Here is a 16082-nt window from a genome sequence, read left to right as displayed (position 1 = left end):
CAGTTAAAAAAAATTATTCATATCATTAAATGCAGTCAGTAAGGCTGTTAAACCCTGATTATTAAAGCAAAGAGACAGTGGTCAACTTGTGTAATCACTGTTATTAATTTTTAAAGTTCTCACATTTGCATAGTCCATAGATTTTTTTGGTTTTGTTTTCTTGAGCTCTGTGTTCCAGGTAACCCTGCCCATCCCCTGTACTCTCAACCTGCCATGTCGCAGATAAGGTGCTGTCACTCGCTGCTCCAACCCCGCCCCCTTCTCTAAACACCGCCAATCACGGCCTGTCGCCCCCTCGCTCACCCGTGTGCCGAACGTCAACACCAATCATTTCAGAGTCGGCGATAGTCAGAAATGGAGTGACCCGGGCCCAAAAGCTCACGAGCAGCGAGATGGCGGTTTCTGGCCCTGCCAGTTCACCCCATTACTTTTGTGAGGGAACGGTACGCAGGATTGCGGTGGACTCTCTCTCAGTCCCGAGTCGTCTTTGGGCACCTAATTGCCTCAGATGGAGCGCGACACATTTTGCTGCCCACGTAGAAGCTTAGACACAGCATTAAATGCAGAAACCTTTTCAGTGACACCTCCTTCCTACAAGCCCACATTACTCTCCCACATCATCTCACATCACATGTTAATGGTGTTATAATGGCTGGCTTCAGAAGCCTTTTACACTGATCTGATGGCTCCTGCCTTTCCTTTCCTTTTTTTTGAGTGGCTGGATGGAAAGAAACCCAAAACAGAATATTGTTTCATCAGTGAAATTCTCACGTTTTCAAGTATTTTTGCATTACCTTCCTGATCTGTCCCTGAAAATGTTAGAAAACCACTGACAATGTACTTTGGGAGGGGCTAGATGTGTGAAAAATCCTGCTTGTCAGAATTTTAAAGCAAAGCTATTCAGAAAATGGGGAGGATGAGCAACAAAAACAAATGCAAAATAGATTAAATCACATGCAAAAAAATGCGAGCGATTATAGCTAGTTTACAGTGTAACAGTCAAAGTAAAGGTCAAGAGCTCAACACGTGTGTAGAACAGAGCCTTGTTTTTACCTGACTGTCAGTCGGTAAAATGCAATTTCCATTTTCACCTGCAAACACACTGTTCCAGACAGGGAAATGGGATTTATTCCCAATATGAAACATTGGCAATGACTTGAAAACAAACTAAAGTGACAGACATACTGATATGAGTTAAGCATCTTTATTTTGTGTATAGTCTTTGAATAGGAGGCTCCAATTTTACAGGGACACCCCATGACGTTTCACTGAATGTAAAAGTGCATTTCAAAGTCTGAATCTGGGGCTGTCTTTGGGGGTGAATGACTTTAAGCTATTCATTTTCTTCTGTAATAGACCCATTTCACTTCATATTCTGATTCACCAGCTACACAACAGAAGGATTCTGAATTATAACCAAATGGTTGCCATGGTGCTACGCTGAAGTTTGCAATCCCATTCTCTTTCGCTTGCTTTTTTGAAATGAGCAGATAATTAAAGGCAAAAAAAAAAAAGACAAAGAGGGAGGCCAAGTTAAAAGGTGTTTGAATAAGACTAGAATTAAGGGAGACCGGGGTAAGTGAGCCTGGGGGTAAGATGAGCTACCCCCTGTTGCCAGGCAACCAAGTACAAGATTAACCACATGGTGCCACCTACAGTGAGGTGACACTTCATGCTGATAATGTGATTCCTTCTGCGGGAGAAGCGCTCCCGCAGGCCTTCCCAAAGTGGGCTTCAAGGAACGAGTCCCAGCAGGTCTTCAGCAAAATGAAAATAAAATGTTCCCATAAAGTAATATTTTGTTTATTTTAAATATATGTTACACTCTCATTCCAGCCCTTTGGGTAAAATACACTTCTGTAGATAAAAATAATTCAGTTACTAATCTTTGAATCGGTTAATATTTACTAAAAACTCTGGGTGGGGATCTTTCCTGAATAATATTTTGTTTGTTTTCATATTTCATACTTTTAGACTTTCAGATGTAAGAAAAAAACACTTTAATTGTTTAGTGACCTTTTTTGCAGTAATTATGAGTTTGTGTACTAAATTGCTACATAGCTTACAAAAATGTAATGACATGCTGATTTAGATATAGGCAACATGGGTGTTAAATAGTCACTGCTTTAAGCCTGCAGTGGGTGTCAAAGGTTAACCGTTATTGAGGTTGGGGTCCTCAACTGCAGCTTGAGATGAAATATTTTGGGAACTCAAGCCCTACAGGAGCCCTCAAACACCCCGGCCATATATACCCACAGAAGGTCCGTCTCATTACCCCCTATCGGTTTTGCACTGGACTAAACCGGTGTTTGAGTGGACGAGCTGGTGAAACACAAAAGTACGATTGATAAGAACTGCTGCAGGACTTACTGTACATTTAAAGGAGATTTTTGCTTGGATAAAGACTTCGCCCAGGTACTGTACCAGTCAGAACTAGTAAAAAAAACTTCTGTGGACTGAGGATACGCTGGATTGCATTCCCTAATGCACTTGGTTCTTTGCTTCTTCTCAAAAATAGCTTGGCAATCTGGGATACTGACTGAAAGAAGTCAGTTTTTGATTTGTTTGCGATGAACTCTCAGTTCAGTTGGCTCTCGCATTTTCACAGCATTCTTGTGTTAGTTTCTTTTTCGCCAGTGCTTTTTCAACAGGGTCTGTGGACTCAGGGGTAAATGGAGGTAGGGGGTCCCTGGCCAGTCTTGATATGCAACAATTAGATTTGGAAAATATTGTTTTTGAAATATTTTTTTCCAAAAAATGTTATTTTATAATGGAGGCCCCCTGGATGCCTGTGTGCTTAGGTGGGCGGATCCCTGGATCACAAGGTTAAAAACCCCTGCTGTAAGATATGGTGGTCATTCCAAGTAAAATGTACACAAGGTGGAGAATGCCAGCAAGCCTTAAACTGTGACAACAATCATAACAATTGTGGAAGCACGCTAGCAACTGCAAGCTGGGTATAATTTCACCCAGCAGGCAGTGAACTGTGCTGCTCTTGAAATAGCAGAGATTAAATACCTAGTTCATGCAGTGTGAACTAAACTAAAGACAGGGTTCCTCACCCAAATAAGTATGGCGAACATATAGGCCAGGAGTTAATTGTGTTGATTTGAGAACCGGTAAAACGGTGTCGGCTGTTTAGCTGTTGCTGGCTAAAAAGGCTTGTTTTGATGTCAGTGTTGTTCCTGCTGTAGATTTTACACAACTGCATGAATTTGTTAAATTAGAGGAGAAGCATCACACCAAAACCTAATTACTCTGTAGAGAGGGACAGACAGACAACTACATTTTCCACCTAAAATTCCAGTAGGAATTTATAGGCTGTGTGCTGAAAAAATTAATTCAGTCTCATCTAAAAATTATTGAATGGGGGATGTTTAATGTCACTGAAAGCCTTTTGATTTCCGCCTTCTATTTCAAACCTAAAGGCTAGAATAAAGCACAGTCTGCTTCTAGAGGGAGCTGAGTTGTGTGGAGCTGGCTAGTCTCCAAGAAGGAAGGAGATCATTATTTGTTCAAGGCCAACAATGAGGCTCTTTAGTACACAGTGTCACCTTACCTGTAGAACACAGTTCCATAGATGGACACGTCCCCCGCTGCTGCATGTTACATATTATTAGTGGGGAACTTCAATGGGCAACCCGAGGAAAAAAAGTAGATGTACAGTGTTATTACTAATTATGTGAAATTTAATGTTGATCAGAGCAACTACGCACATATAAGGACGAGTTTCATTGTCTGTACAAGTGTGCAATCGTTTGTTCAGTCGGGGCTGGGCAACACAATTGCTGAAGCAGTTCTGGTCATTTGCGTCTCCTATATCATTTTGAGCAGGCCAAGGCAAGCAGAACAATGGCCATTTGACTGAGAAGAGGCTGGGAACAGGAGCTCTATGATGTAATTTGCCTACGGAAAGTGTCAAGGGCCAAAAATCATTCTCCCCAAAGTAGTTCATATCAATGTGAAGATGCTGAAAAGGCTTGTGTCAGTCTATGGGTACATGGCCATGTGGCTATGCTAATTGCCAATGATATTTGGCCGGTTTTTCACTCTTAGAAGAACAATACAGTTTGTTTACCTTGCAATTCATATTCGTATGTGTTTGTTACAAGTTTTCCATTGTTTTCAAACCATTTATTTTCGGGTACACAGACAAGGAATAAGGACACACCTTGCCTTTTTCTGCTTTTTCCTATGAATGTTTTATTTTCTCTGTTTGTAATCAAACAATTCATATGTGGTAAAAGTGCAGATTCTCAGATTTTATTAAAGGGTATTTTTGTACCTATTGGTTTCACCATGTATTAATTACCACTATTTGCAGTTTGCATGCCATGATTTTGTGAAGTCTGTGACCTATCAACATCTGGATATCATATTTTCAGGTTCAGGGATACAAAAATCTCTTTGCATTTGAATGGATCTCTATGGGAATTGGGGAGTGGACTAGATTCATCTGTAAATTATGTCAGCTGTAAATTGTAATTTGTTGGCTAAATGGCTTTATGTCATCTAGTGTCCAATGTATCAGATGAGCCTTAAACCATCGTGCTGCTGCCAGATCGGCTGGAGATACAACAAGGGACATTTCTCCTGAATCCGGTTGAACTCAATGGAAGAATTGTTCAGGAGAAACAACCCTTGAAGTATCGACTGTATATCTAGTAGCAGCAGTTGTTTGAGGCTGGTTTGATACCTCAGACCCTTGATGACTTAAAGCTATCGGCATAATTTACAGCTGAATCTAGTCCCACCCCCATAGAGATCCATTCAAATGCAAAGAGTTATAGTAGGGAGTACTATAGTAGTAGTTATAAGGTAGAGCAACCTTAAAATAAGATATCCAGACAATGATGTTGATAGGTCACAGACATCAGTAAGTCGTGGTATGCAATGGACATGCAACCAAATAAAAAACATGACTATTTTATCTCAAACGTTGAACTGGGTCAAATGTCTGTATGGGTAAGCTGACACTAAAGAATGCTAAGCACCTGTAGATCAGATAATGATGGAGGTGGCACAACTAGAAGGTGCCTGAGATCATTTCTCTCCTGAAAGCAAAGCACCTGCAGTGCTGCTGAGATGAGCAAATCACAAAACCAGCATCAATTCTACAGACAGTTGAAGTTGCATGCTCATCCTCCCTGAATCCTTTAATAAAGTCAGTAAACACAGGACTGTTGAGATCTGCCATGTTTGCATAGACCTATTTGGACCTGCTCCTCCAAATCAGCTGAAAAGCCAAGGAGTGTGAACCATAAGAGTCGGTCAGTAACTGGGATGATGCGGTGTCCTATTAATGCGACGGCTCAATAAAGTGCCATAGGGACAGGGCTTCCGATTCATTCCCACCAGGTTGAAAGAAAGACGATCTCTGACAGAAGCACAGAAGCACAAGCTTCTCTCCTGCTCCAATGGGATCCCATGCCTGAGGGATGCCCCATCAGAGGATGAAACAGAGGCCCTGCCCAATGCATGGGTCTACTCAAAACCATAACAGCCATTCTGGCAAGAGGCACCCAGGACGACCTTTAATGCACTAATGTATTGCACTGTAGAAGAGTAGAGCGAACTGCTGTCTGATTTCTGAGAATACATGGGCACTTTGTTGGGGATCACATCTGAGGTGGAGAAAAAATAGGATAGTGATATGATTTAATGGCTAGATGTGGTTAAAGAAACAGTCGAGCAGGCGTGTCAGACTTATCCTCTGAATCAGATGATGCTGTCAAACCACACTATTGAATTGTTCTGTAACCAAAATACAAAGGGATAGCAATGGATTGTGTTTCTATCAACAGTTCAAAAACGTATAAAAAGAGTGGTAAGTTGTATACATCTGAACCAGTTACACAAGTGCCAGGGATAGGCAGTAGATTTATGTTTCAACATGAAAAGGCATTTGAGGTGTAGCAATCAAACCAAAGTCTAAGCTGATACAGAGCACCTGATACCGTGTGCAGGTATTGCTTTTTCCTCAAATTTCAGCAGTGGGCATTGTCATTTTCTAGTCATATAACTATGCATGCATGCATAGATATATGCAATCTATACCCTTTGGCATCATGTCATCAAATAGGATAAACACCTTCAGGATGTTCAGAATGGAGGAGGAGAATACTCTTTGACCTGAATGTGCTGCTTGATGAGTTTGATTAAATGCTTGTGGCCAATCCGGCATTGCTTTCTGTTCCCATAGCTCTGCCTCCATATGTCCAACGATCATTATCCAATGGTCAGTAACAGACTGTACTCATTTCCTGGATGAAGCACTCTCTGACTGAGGTTTACTGGGATGAGATCGTTTTGATGTGAAGGCAGAAGGTGAATCATTTTTACTGGCCCGTCTGTGTGCAGGTTGTTTTTGAGAGAAGGTCGAGATTGACGTTGTCAGGATTCACAAGGTCTGCAGCCGCCAAGGTTTGGTCTGTGTTCATACTGCTGCTGTATTAATCTTCAAAGTGAGTTTACATTCCTCTGATATACCGTCTCACTCTTTTTATTATTGCTGTGGTCTGTATTCTGTATCTGTTGAGGAATCATTCAAAAGCTTCTGAAAGACAAGCTGCTTCTACATGGCCTGAATAGTGGGTGTGGTGCATATTTGTGTACATACATTATGCATAAATGGTTTTGTTAGATTTGTTGTTGTATTTTATCACAATAATTTTCAAGATGCAAGATGACCAATAGCCCTCATCCAAATATATATATATATATATATTTGTAATTCAGATTAAATTCATAAATTCTAATTTGGGAACTATTAGCACAGCTCACCCAGTACTTGATGTAGCTAGTGAGCTTTTAACAATGTTGTCCATTGTTGCAAAAACCAAGAACCAATAGATCAGAGATATCAACCAGGCTGGAAAAAACAGCTTCATTTTGATTCAACATCCCACTTACGAGCTTCTTCCCTTCACTGCCATTTGATCTGCTTTTCTGATGTGTGTTTTCAGAATCGCCCACCCATCCACAGAAACTGGTTGAGACTCCGTTGACATTTTTTCCATCTAATGATATTTATATTCTGAAATATCTGCTGTGCTCCTCTGGTACATAAGAGAACATGTATTCCACCTGCAGTTATAAAGTGATGCATTTTACACCAAATCATGTGTATTTTGGAGCGCATTTACAGTGCCTTCAGAAAGTATAATCATTTTTTGCACATTTATTCAACATTTTTCATTTTTGCGAATTAATCTAAAAACATGTTTTCACTTTGTCATTGTGTGTTATTGAGTGTAGATCGATGGGCAAAATTGAATTTTTTGTCCATTTAAAATTAAATCAACACAAAAAGTGAAGGGGTCTGAATACTTTATGAAGCCACTATACGTGTATAAACACTTATGTGGACTGTGTAGAAAGCAGGAACTATGTGACAGACGCATCCTGCAATCCTCTGCCTCAGCGGCTCTGCGATCGGAGCAGGAGCAGATCAGTTGATAGACAGCGGTTGATGAGAGTGGTTGGTGTTGTGGTGTAAAATGGCTTCTGGGCATCACCCAGGGTGCTGTGACACATTGGTGTCAGTTTACCCCCCTCAGAGCAACGCATTTTCAGATGCTGGGAAGTACTATCTGCAATCCATCATTAGTATTAATAATATTAGACTTGTCCTGGGGGTATTTCCTGTGGTGTGTTTGTCTCTTGTCTGTAAGAAATAATCTACAAGAAGCTAAGATCAGTGGCTCATGACAGGAAGCTGAAATGATACCTGTTAAAAGACATTGAGATGATTAATCCATGCCCATTGGCAGGTGATTCCTGTTTCTTAATTGTATCACCCAAAATAACATTTTTTTTATTCATGCAATGTTTGGAAATAGTAATGATAAGAGTTCAGTTTAGTCAAGTTTGTGTGATTATTGTAACCACTTCTAAGGAGTGCACCTTGCACAAGTGCCAGCCAACAGCATTTTAGAAGAAGCATTTATCCTGTAAAGCCTGTTCAGATTAATTGATGGTCAATTCATAGTTGTTGGCATATATGACTATCAGGAAGCTTACCCATTGGTAAACAATTGAAATTATGGGCTGGGTTCTATCAACATGCGTTGGCACAGTTTAGTGAATTTCGGTGATTTTTGTGCTCATCAAATAATGGTTTTGGGAAACAAAAAAGGAAAAATGTTGATTTGTCGAGAACAATAATTGAAATAATTCTAATTGTAAATAATTTATTTAATTATGTAAATAATTTTGTGATGCAAAGGAAAATAATTCTCAATTTAATTTCACAAAATGAAATGAAGAATTAGCAACCAACTGGTATGGGTTATTCAGCCAATTAACATTTTGATGGTTTAGACAAGCAGAAAGAATTTGAACGGGTTTTGAATAATGTTCGGTGTGTGTTTGTTTGTGGTGTTTATTCTCAGACATTCCATGCACTGGACGTTTGTAGTTATTGTGCTATGTGCTATCATGCTGTATCTCAAAGAATGATAAAATTCACCTCGCAGGGTACATTTGTATGCAGGGATCAAAAGTGGTCTGTCAGAACAAAGCGGCACACGGCGCTTTTGCCACAGGAAAATGAAAGGAGAGCCGGACGAGCTTTGCCATCTCCGACGCAGCTACAGCACACGCAGGGGACCCGCAGGTCCAGCTCACAATTTGCCGTCTAATTGTCTGCCGTTGAAATGTTTACCTTATTTGAAGAAATCCCTAATTAGGCTCTGGGAGAAGATCACGTAGTCGCCTGTTAGGTTGATTTAAGGATTTATTCCCTGGCCTCTGTTTTTCTAGCAAAGGGGGAAAACGTGGGGCTTCAGTACTGTACAGCAATGAAAGGGGAAAGGGGGAGAGACAATGAGCTAAAGAGCGTTCTTTCATAACTTGTTTCATTAACCCTGACTGCCCTCCTGCGGGGTCAGTGCCGATGCTGTCGACCGTCCGTTCAGCGCCTTCGTGCCTAATTTGCGAGCGGTGCCAGTCAGTGTTTTTAATGAGGCTCATCGCCGCTGCTCAGAAACGCTGCGTGTTATTTACAGGGGTTTCCGCTAATGGTTCCATCCATCAAACGCAGCCAGTGAGCTGGGAAACCAGGGCTAGGACGTTAAAAGCTCCCGCGAGCTGCAAGGCGCACGATTTGACGCTCCGAACGGGTGTAATACTGAGGGCCGTTTTGACGGCGCTTTCGGTGGTAAACTCGAGCGTGCACAACGGTTTGGTTTGTGCAACACACGTTTTTAAATGACTGAAATCACATTGAGCTACAACTCTAACATATTTGGATGTTTCGTATTTTCTATCCTGTGGCTTTATGGATTTATGGTGTCATAAAATAGATTGAGATTGTTGTTTTTGCGCATTAATATCGAATCCATCCAGGTGTTTCTGTACCGTGAGTTTTATTTTTGTCCAGCAGATCTGTCAAGTTCTTTCCTGGTTATAGTGTGTGGATGGAATGTGCTCCCGTGCCTAATTATCTTCTTTGGATATGACCCAGATTCTGAAAGAGATACCTTTTTAGTGTCAGGGCTGATTTCTCCCAAAGCATTTGCCATTAATTTCAAACCGTTTCAGTCTGTCATCTCATTACCACAATGTTTTGGTTTCTTAGTGCTGATATGGAGTACCCCCAATCACTCAAGGATTGTGTGTATACAAAATGATGTTAAAATGTCAATTTTATATTTCTGTGTGCACATGCAAAAAAACCCAAAACTAATCAATATTTCAAAATGAATGAGCAGCGAAGCTGCTTAATTCATTATACGGAAAGATCTTGTGTGCAAGTTGACTGGTATCTTTCGGTCTAAGGAAGTCAGAAGCAGCACTGTTAGTGACAAGCATAAATGTAGACTGTGATGAACCAAATAATCCATTCTCAACTCATTTTGGTGCCTAACTGTGATCTAAAAATAAATCTATGAACTTGGTATATTAATAAAATATTGTGTTGTAACATTGGAGTCATACAGGCCGGCATTGTAAATGCTATTATAGCTTTTAGTGGTGTAGTACTTTGCTGTAGTTTATACAGTAAAGTATCATATATGTTTACAGTATAATCTTAGTATTTTTGATGCTGTGCAGAAGAATTATCAATGGCCAAGAACTCTGCAGTACTTTGAATTGTATACTGTATTTATAGATTTTCCGTTGTGAATGATTGTTGAACATTTGTATAAGCAAATGTAAAACCGCCTGTTTGCTAATAGCATGGGCTGCATCTGCGATGTCATAACTTGTGCTCATTGACTATATAGTATATTGTATAAATACGGTTATCCTATGTTTCTTCTGCTCAGCTGCTAGCCCCTGAAAGCATGAGGAAGACAAATCTCTACAAGCCTTTGTACCGGTGCATTGCATTATTTTTCTCAGCATCGTTATAAGGTTGGAAATGGTTGACTGTGCAGTAAACAGGCAGATCAAACAATAAACAGACAATAAAAATGCTTTCCCATAACCATTTATAGATACAATTTGCACAACCCTTGTAGGCTTCCTGGAATTGTGCATGAATAGCACAAGGCGACGCTAAAATGGCAGTAATATTAACCACAGTAAAAGCTGGACACATACGTGTTTCAAAAGTGCTTCAAAGTTGAAGGACTTTTCCATCTGCTGCGATAGAAGTCATATTTCTTAATCCCCAGGAGGGTGTGTTAACAATTTTGGTACAGAGTATTTTTCAATATCTTCTCAAAACTCATTTTAGATTTCAGACTATGTTTTTTGGAATAATGTTCTAAAAGGTTTCTGTTTATAACTTAAAGTTTAAGGGGAACTTGAAGTGTGGTCAGGTGCTTGTGGAAGGAAACCAGCTTTCTACCCTTCCTGTGTGGATTTTGTTTCCACAGCTTTTTGGAAACAAGTTACTGTGATGGTTAATTAAGCACTTTTAATAGCGCGTTTGCCATTTATTCTGTTCGGGGAACAAAAATAGCTTCAAGATTCATATTTTAAAAATATTACATTTTACAAAATGTAAGTTTAATTAAATTACTTTTCGTCTAAACTTGTGTATCAGTGGTAGCTTTCCATCTGTAAACTAGAAGAAGGAAGAGGAGTAAACTCCCTTATGAGTTAGCCTGCCTGATTTCCCCTTTAAGTAAACCCGGTGTCCTCCCAGGGGCCCAGAGCAGCAGAGACGACCTCGTGCCTGGCTTTGGGAGAGGGAAAGATACGATCAATAATTTGCACCAACTGGGATCTTGAGGAGAGCAGTGAAGCAGGATGAACTGAGCCACAGCTAACAAGTAAGACAAGCATCTCTTTCTCTCTCTATCCCCCTCTCTCACTCTCTTGCCCTCACACGCACACACACACACACACACACATAAGTGTACACACTCATATGTATGTTTGTTGTATACATGCAGACTGCACACACATACACACAGAGATTGTGTACAGACATATATGTTTGTTGTATACATGCAGACTGCACACACATACACACAGAGATTGTGTATACGCATGTATGTTTGTTGTATACATGCACAGACTGCACTTGTAAAGGCCCGGACACACCAAACCGACGGTCGGCCATCGGACGTCGGTGGCGCCCTGTCGGCCGAGTCTTTCCGGTGTGTCCCGTGTGTTTTGGAGGGCTCCGACGCCGATTCAACATATAGAGCTCTCTCATCGACGGCTCCGGGGGCTCCGACACCGACCGTCGGTTTGGTGTGTCCGGGCCTTTAGTCGCTTTGGATTAAAAGCGTCTGCCAAATGACTAAAATGTAAATGTAAAAGACTGCACACACACACACATACACACAGCGATTGTGTACACACTCACATGTACTTTTATTATATACATGCAGACTGCACACACACTCAGATACATATACATACACACACACACACACACACACACACACACACACCATAGCTAGATTCCTCTCAGACACTCATATAGTCAGTTACCAGTGTGAAGGCATTCGTTTGAAGGATTCAATGCTCCTCAGAGTATAGGAAGTCCTGTCACAGATGGACACTACCCTGATAGAATATAAATTATGTTTGATTTAGGGATATGACAGTGTACCAGTTTGACAGTCTGCCATGAAATTGAAATAAAATATGATGTCATAAACTAAACTGTATACCATGATAAACAGTTGGCAACGTTTAGTGAAAAGGTGAGTGTATACATGAAAAACATTCCAGCCATTAGTGAGCAAACCCCCTAAATAATCCAAACTAAATGATGCAACACCTGAGCTGATACAGTGTGCAATGTCATTTAATGTCACCCTGTTTGATTTAGGCTGTGGGGAGGTGGAGGGGCTCCCAGGTGGTGGCTATTATTAGCGAAGTTCAGTACGGTGTGTGGGATTTTTAAAGGGACAGGAAGGAGACAGAACAATATGCACGGAGATGCAGGTCAGAGATCCATTAACCAAATCATTTTTCACTTTTTCTTGTGCATGGCATGCCGTGAATGAGCAGCTTGATGTTAGCGTTAGGGCTTATCAATGTCATTTCCTGTCTTTTGAGGCTTTCAGCAAATGCAAACATTTCACTTAAAAATGTTTTTTTGTGATTAACTTATTATCTCTTGAACAAATGTTCTTGTATCCTATGTGGTTACCCTTGCTTCTGTAGCTTTATTTTTATTGGGTAGCTGCTTTAAGAACACACTGACATGACGACATTTAAAATATACAAGGAAAAATATCGATTCATCTGAATATTGCTAAACATACTTTTTTAATCCGTGGTAAACGGTACTGTAAATAATAATGAAAATATGATGTGATGTATTGAAAGTCGTGATATTTGTTTTCACTGTCAAATGAGCGTGTTGTCCCATCTCATTCGTTCTCTCCCCTCACAAAAGCCTCATTCCAGGTCACTGTACTGCCGCCTCATCCTTTCGCAAGTCTCTTGATAGCCTTCACCCTCACTTGTTGCGGTTAACACACCGGTGTGTTCAAGCTGTTAAAATTGATTGTTGTTTTTTGTTTCAAATCACACCCCCCCCCCCCCCCCCCCCCCCACACACACACACACACACATACACACACACACCCAAGGGTATTCTCTAGCATCGGGCCTGTTTGCTGCTTGCTTTTCCAGCACTAAGTACATTGAGTGATGGAGAAGAAGAGAAAATGGCAGCCTGACATATTGATGCAGATTCAGTAATATATGTTCTGTTTTGACATGATGGGAGCACAGCAATTTTGCATAGTACACCCACATTTTGTTCAGTTGTCTAAATATCCGCATTCCAAAGATTCATATATATTCACAAAAAAAAAAAAACGTATTCAAAATCTGGAAATAAATGGTAAAACTGTGATGGACTTGCAGGAAGAGTGGTGTGGAATCTAAACAGATATTTTGAAATGTGACTGCAAGCTTATAGTGTGTTAATCCTTGTTGCCGTGGAAACCTACCTACAAGAATGCCTGAGGTGAGCCGCAGGCTATTGGGGGAGGAGTTGCCACAAACACCTTCCACCCCCCATTCCCCCCCCCCCCCCCAAAACAAGAACAGAATAGCCTGTCACATGCAGAAATTCTTTGCACATTACTTATGTTAATTAAGATACGGTGCTGCAACAGTTTCCTCAGTAAAACGGGTGTGTGTGGTGTTCAGACCAGCGCAGAGCCGGATCTCAGCGCCACCTACTGGTCGAGAGAGCACACGTACTTGCGTTGCGTTAACTAATCGGCCCAGGTGGTTAAAGGTGTGCACGTCTCCACAGTGCGGGGTAGAGACCGGGAGCACACTCTAGGAGAGTTTTTGTGTCTCAGGCTTTGTTTTGTCGTTGAATCCCCCAGAAATAGGCTGTGGTTTCATCTCCACAATGGCACTTTCTCTACCTGTTATCACCGCTGCTTTCTACCTGTTTGAATAAAGGGGAAAAAATACAATATACTGCCCTGCTCAGTTTAAAAACAAATAAACCTGAGCAATTCGGTTTCATTACAGAAGGTATGGTATTCTCGGCTGTTCAAATTATGAAGAAATTATGAAGGAATTTAAAAGGTCATTCAAATCAAAATAATCCCTGCTGCTGAAGGTGGCATTTTGGATGTGCTGGGTAGGCAGCCTGTGCTGTAAATTATTTAGGAGGTACTGCACAGCTTGTCTCCTGCTGAGTGTTTACTTCACCATGTCAAAATGAATGTGTGGTATACGTGTGAGCATCAGAACCTGTAATCCTAATGGGCATTAATGATGCCGATTGCATGCTATGATAATCCTAATCATAAGAATTCATTATCACTATGATTATATGATGGATTTAAATGTCAAGTAGATCTGCATTAAATTATTTTCAGATCAACCCGAGAGAGTTACGGAGCTCTTCAGATATCAATAATTAAAATGAGGGGACCTAAAATATGCTTTCCACCACAGTGCTGAGGCCATAAACTCACACTCTGATAGTGAAACAGAGTGGACACTAATAACCTAAACAACGCAGGTTTGTTTTGAAGTTGTCTGTTTTTAGTCTGGGAACACGGCTCGGTGGTTAGTTACACATTCTGACAGCAGTTTTATGTTGAAGATGCAGTCGCATTGTGGGCTCTCCATAGGAATGGAAATGAGGAACAGAGGAGAAAATGTTCCTTATTGCATGAAAGCATTTTAATTTCACTCTCTCGACAGTCAGCTACCTATTGACCTTGAACACACCACTACTCCACTCAGCAGCATAAAATTATCCACAATTCACCGCCAGCGATCCCCAGAATATCAATTCTTATTTTTCTCCAATTCTGTCAATACCAACAAATATTCAGTGTGAAATTGCATTAAAATTACTATTATTAATAATAATCATAATAATAATAATAATAAGCATAATACTATAATAATAATCATAATGACATGTATAATCATAATAAGCTTAATATTAACAATAATAAAAATAATAATCATTATTATTATTATTATTATTATGATGATGATGATGAAACACCATTACCACTGCCACCACCTCACTGAACTGTAACAAACACTACTTGGGAAACATCGCAGCACTCTGTGAACATGAATGGAAAAACTCCCTCCTCGCCCCAAGTTTGCCTTCTCCATTCGTAATATATTATCCGCAGTATAATCATTTATTCTTTTTAAAATGCGCATTGGTATTCCCTGAGTGTTAACATTTAGACAGCCAGTAATGTGTGACTGAATACTTGGGACAGTTGTTTTATCTCTAATTTAATGAAGTCCAAGACATGGTCATTGTCACAGAAGTGACAGGATTGGGGCTCAGCGGGATATGTAAACATACATTGCTAATCGCTGGAGGACATGAGTTTTTAATTTGGCCCACAGAGGGAAGCTAAAGGTCACAGAGAGAAAAATGTCTGCCTGGTCTTTGGGCAGTCTGGCTGGGCTTTGTTGGGCTGTGCTTCATTGATCAGAGATTCTCATTAAGACTCTTCTCACGAGAACAAGCTTTTCGCTAAATCTTCATGTTCAGTCATGAGGTTGATAGCGCCATGTTTCTGTACTCTTCCATACAGGCCTCTTAAAACTTTGGAACCGGTTTATATAACCCAAAATACCAGCCGAACGTGGTTATTACATTGTAGTACAGCTTTTTACAAATTCCATAAACTGGCATAACGCTTGCAGTGATTATTTATACACTGCATACAGTACACAAGTGTTAGGACATTTGACATAAGCTTTTATGCCTTATCTTAGAGCTGTTAGAAGTCATATTCATGGCATTTGTCATGATAGCAATGTGTTGAGTTTGTGGTATATGCTTCAGCTAAGTATTTCACACTCATCCTAAGAAACATTTTTCTGTGCAGCGGATCAGCATACGTGTCACCTATCCTAAAATCCACAAGCCAAATCCTTTATAGCAGACAGTTGAAAGGGAGCAAGCGCATTTTCCAACTTTAATGCAATAAAATCAACTTGGTACTTCTGGCTAATAGATCACAAGGCACATTGTATGTTTAATTCTGTTTTCATCACGCATACTGATCACAGGGGTTTGTCTTTAATGCGCTACGACATGCACACAGAGTCCTTTTATGTATGTTGTGAGTCCCCTGATAAAATATTAATGAGGTTTTGTGTTAAATATTCCCTTTTCGTCCCCATCAGCAGAATCGCAATAGCGGTCGCTG

General features: G+C 40.4%; 1 long non-coding RNA gene across 2 annotated transcripts in view; it reads left to right on the top strand.

Annotated features, from left to right (window-relative positions):
- Positions 1–16082, top strand: part of LOC133109594 (uncharacterized) — a 172680-nt gene that overhangs the window by 80948 nt on the left and 75650 nt on the right. The window contains exons 2-3 of one of the 2 annotated variants that reach the window (XR_009704766.1): positions 11099–11225; positions 12239–12305. This is a non-coding gene — a long non-coding RNA (uncharacterized LOC133109594). Of the gene's footprint in view, positions 1–11098; positions 11226–12238; positions 12306–16082 lie in introns of those variants that run through there. The other variant, XR_009704765.1, reaches the window with a different exon arrangement.

This window comes from Conger conger, chromosome 14, assembly GCF_963514075.1.
Source record: "Conger conger chromosome 14, fConCon1.1, whole genome shotgun sequence".
In the NCBI taxonomy this organism is placed as follows: Eukaryota; Metazoa; Chordata; class Actinopteri; order Anguilliformes; family Congridae; genus Conger; species Conger conger.
Note: the sequence above shows the minus strand (reverse complement) of the source record. Positions and strands in the feature narration are given on the sequence as shown.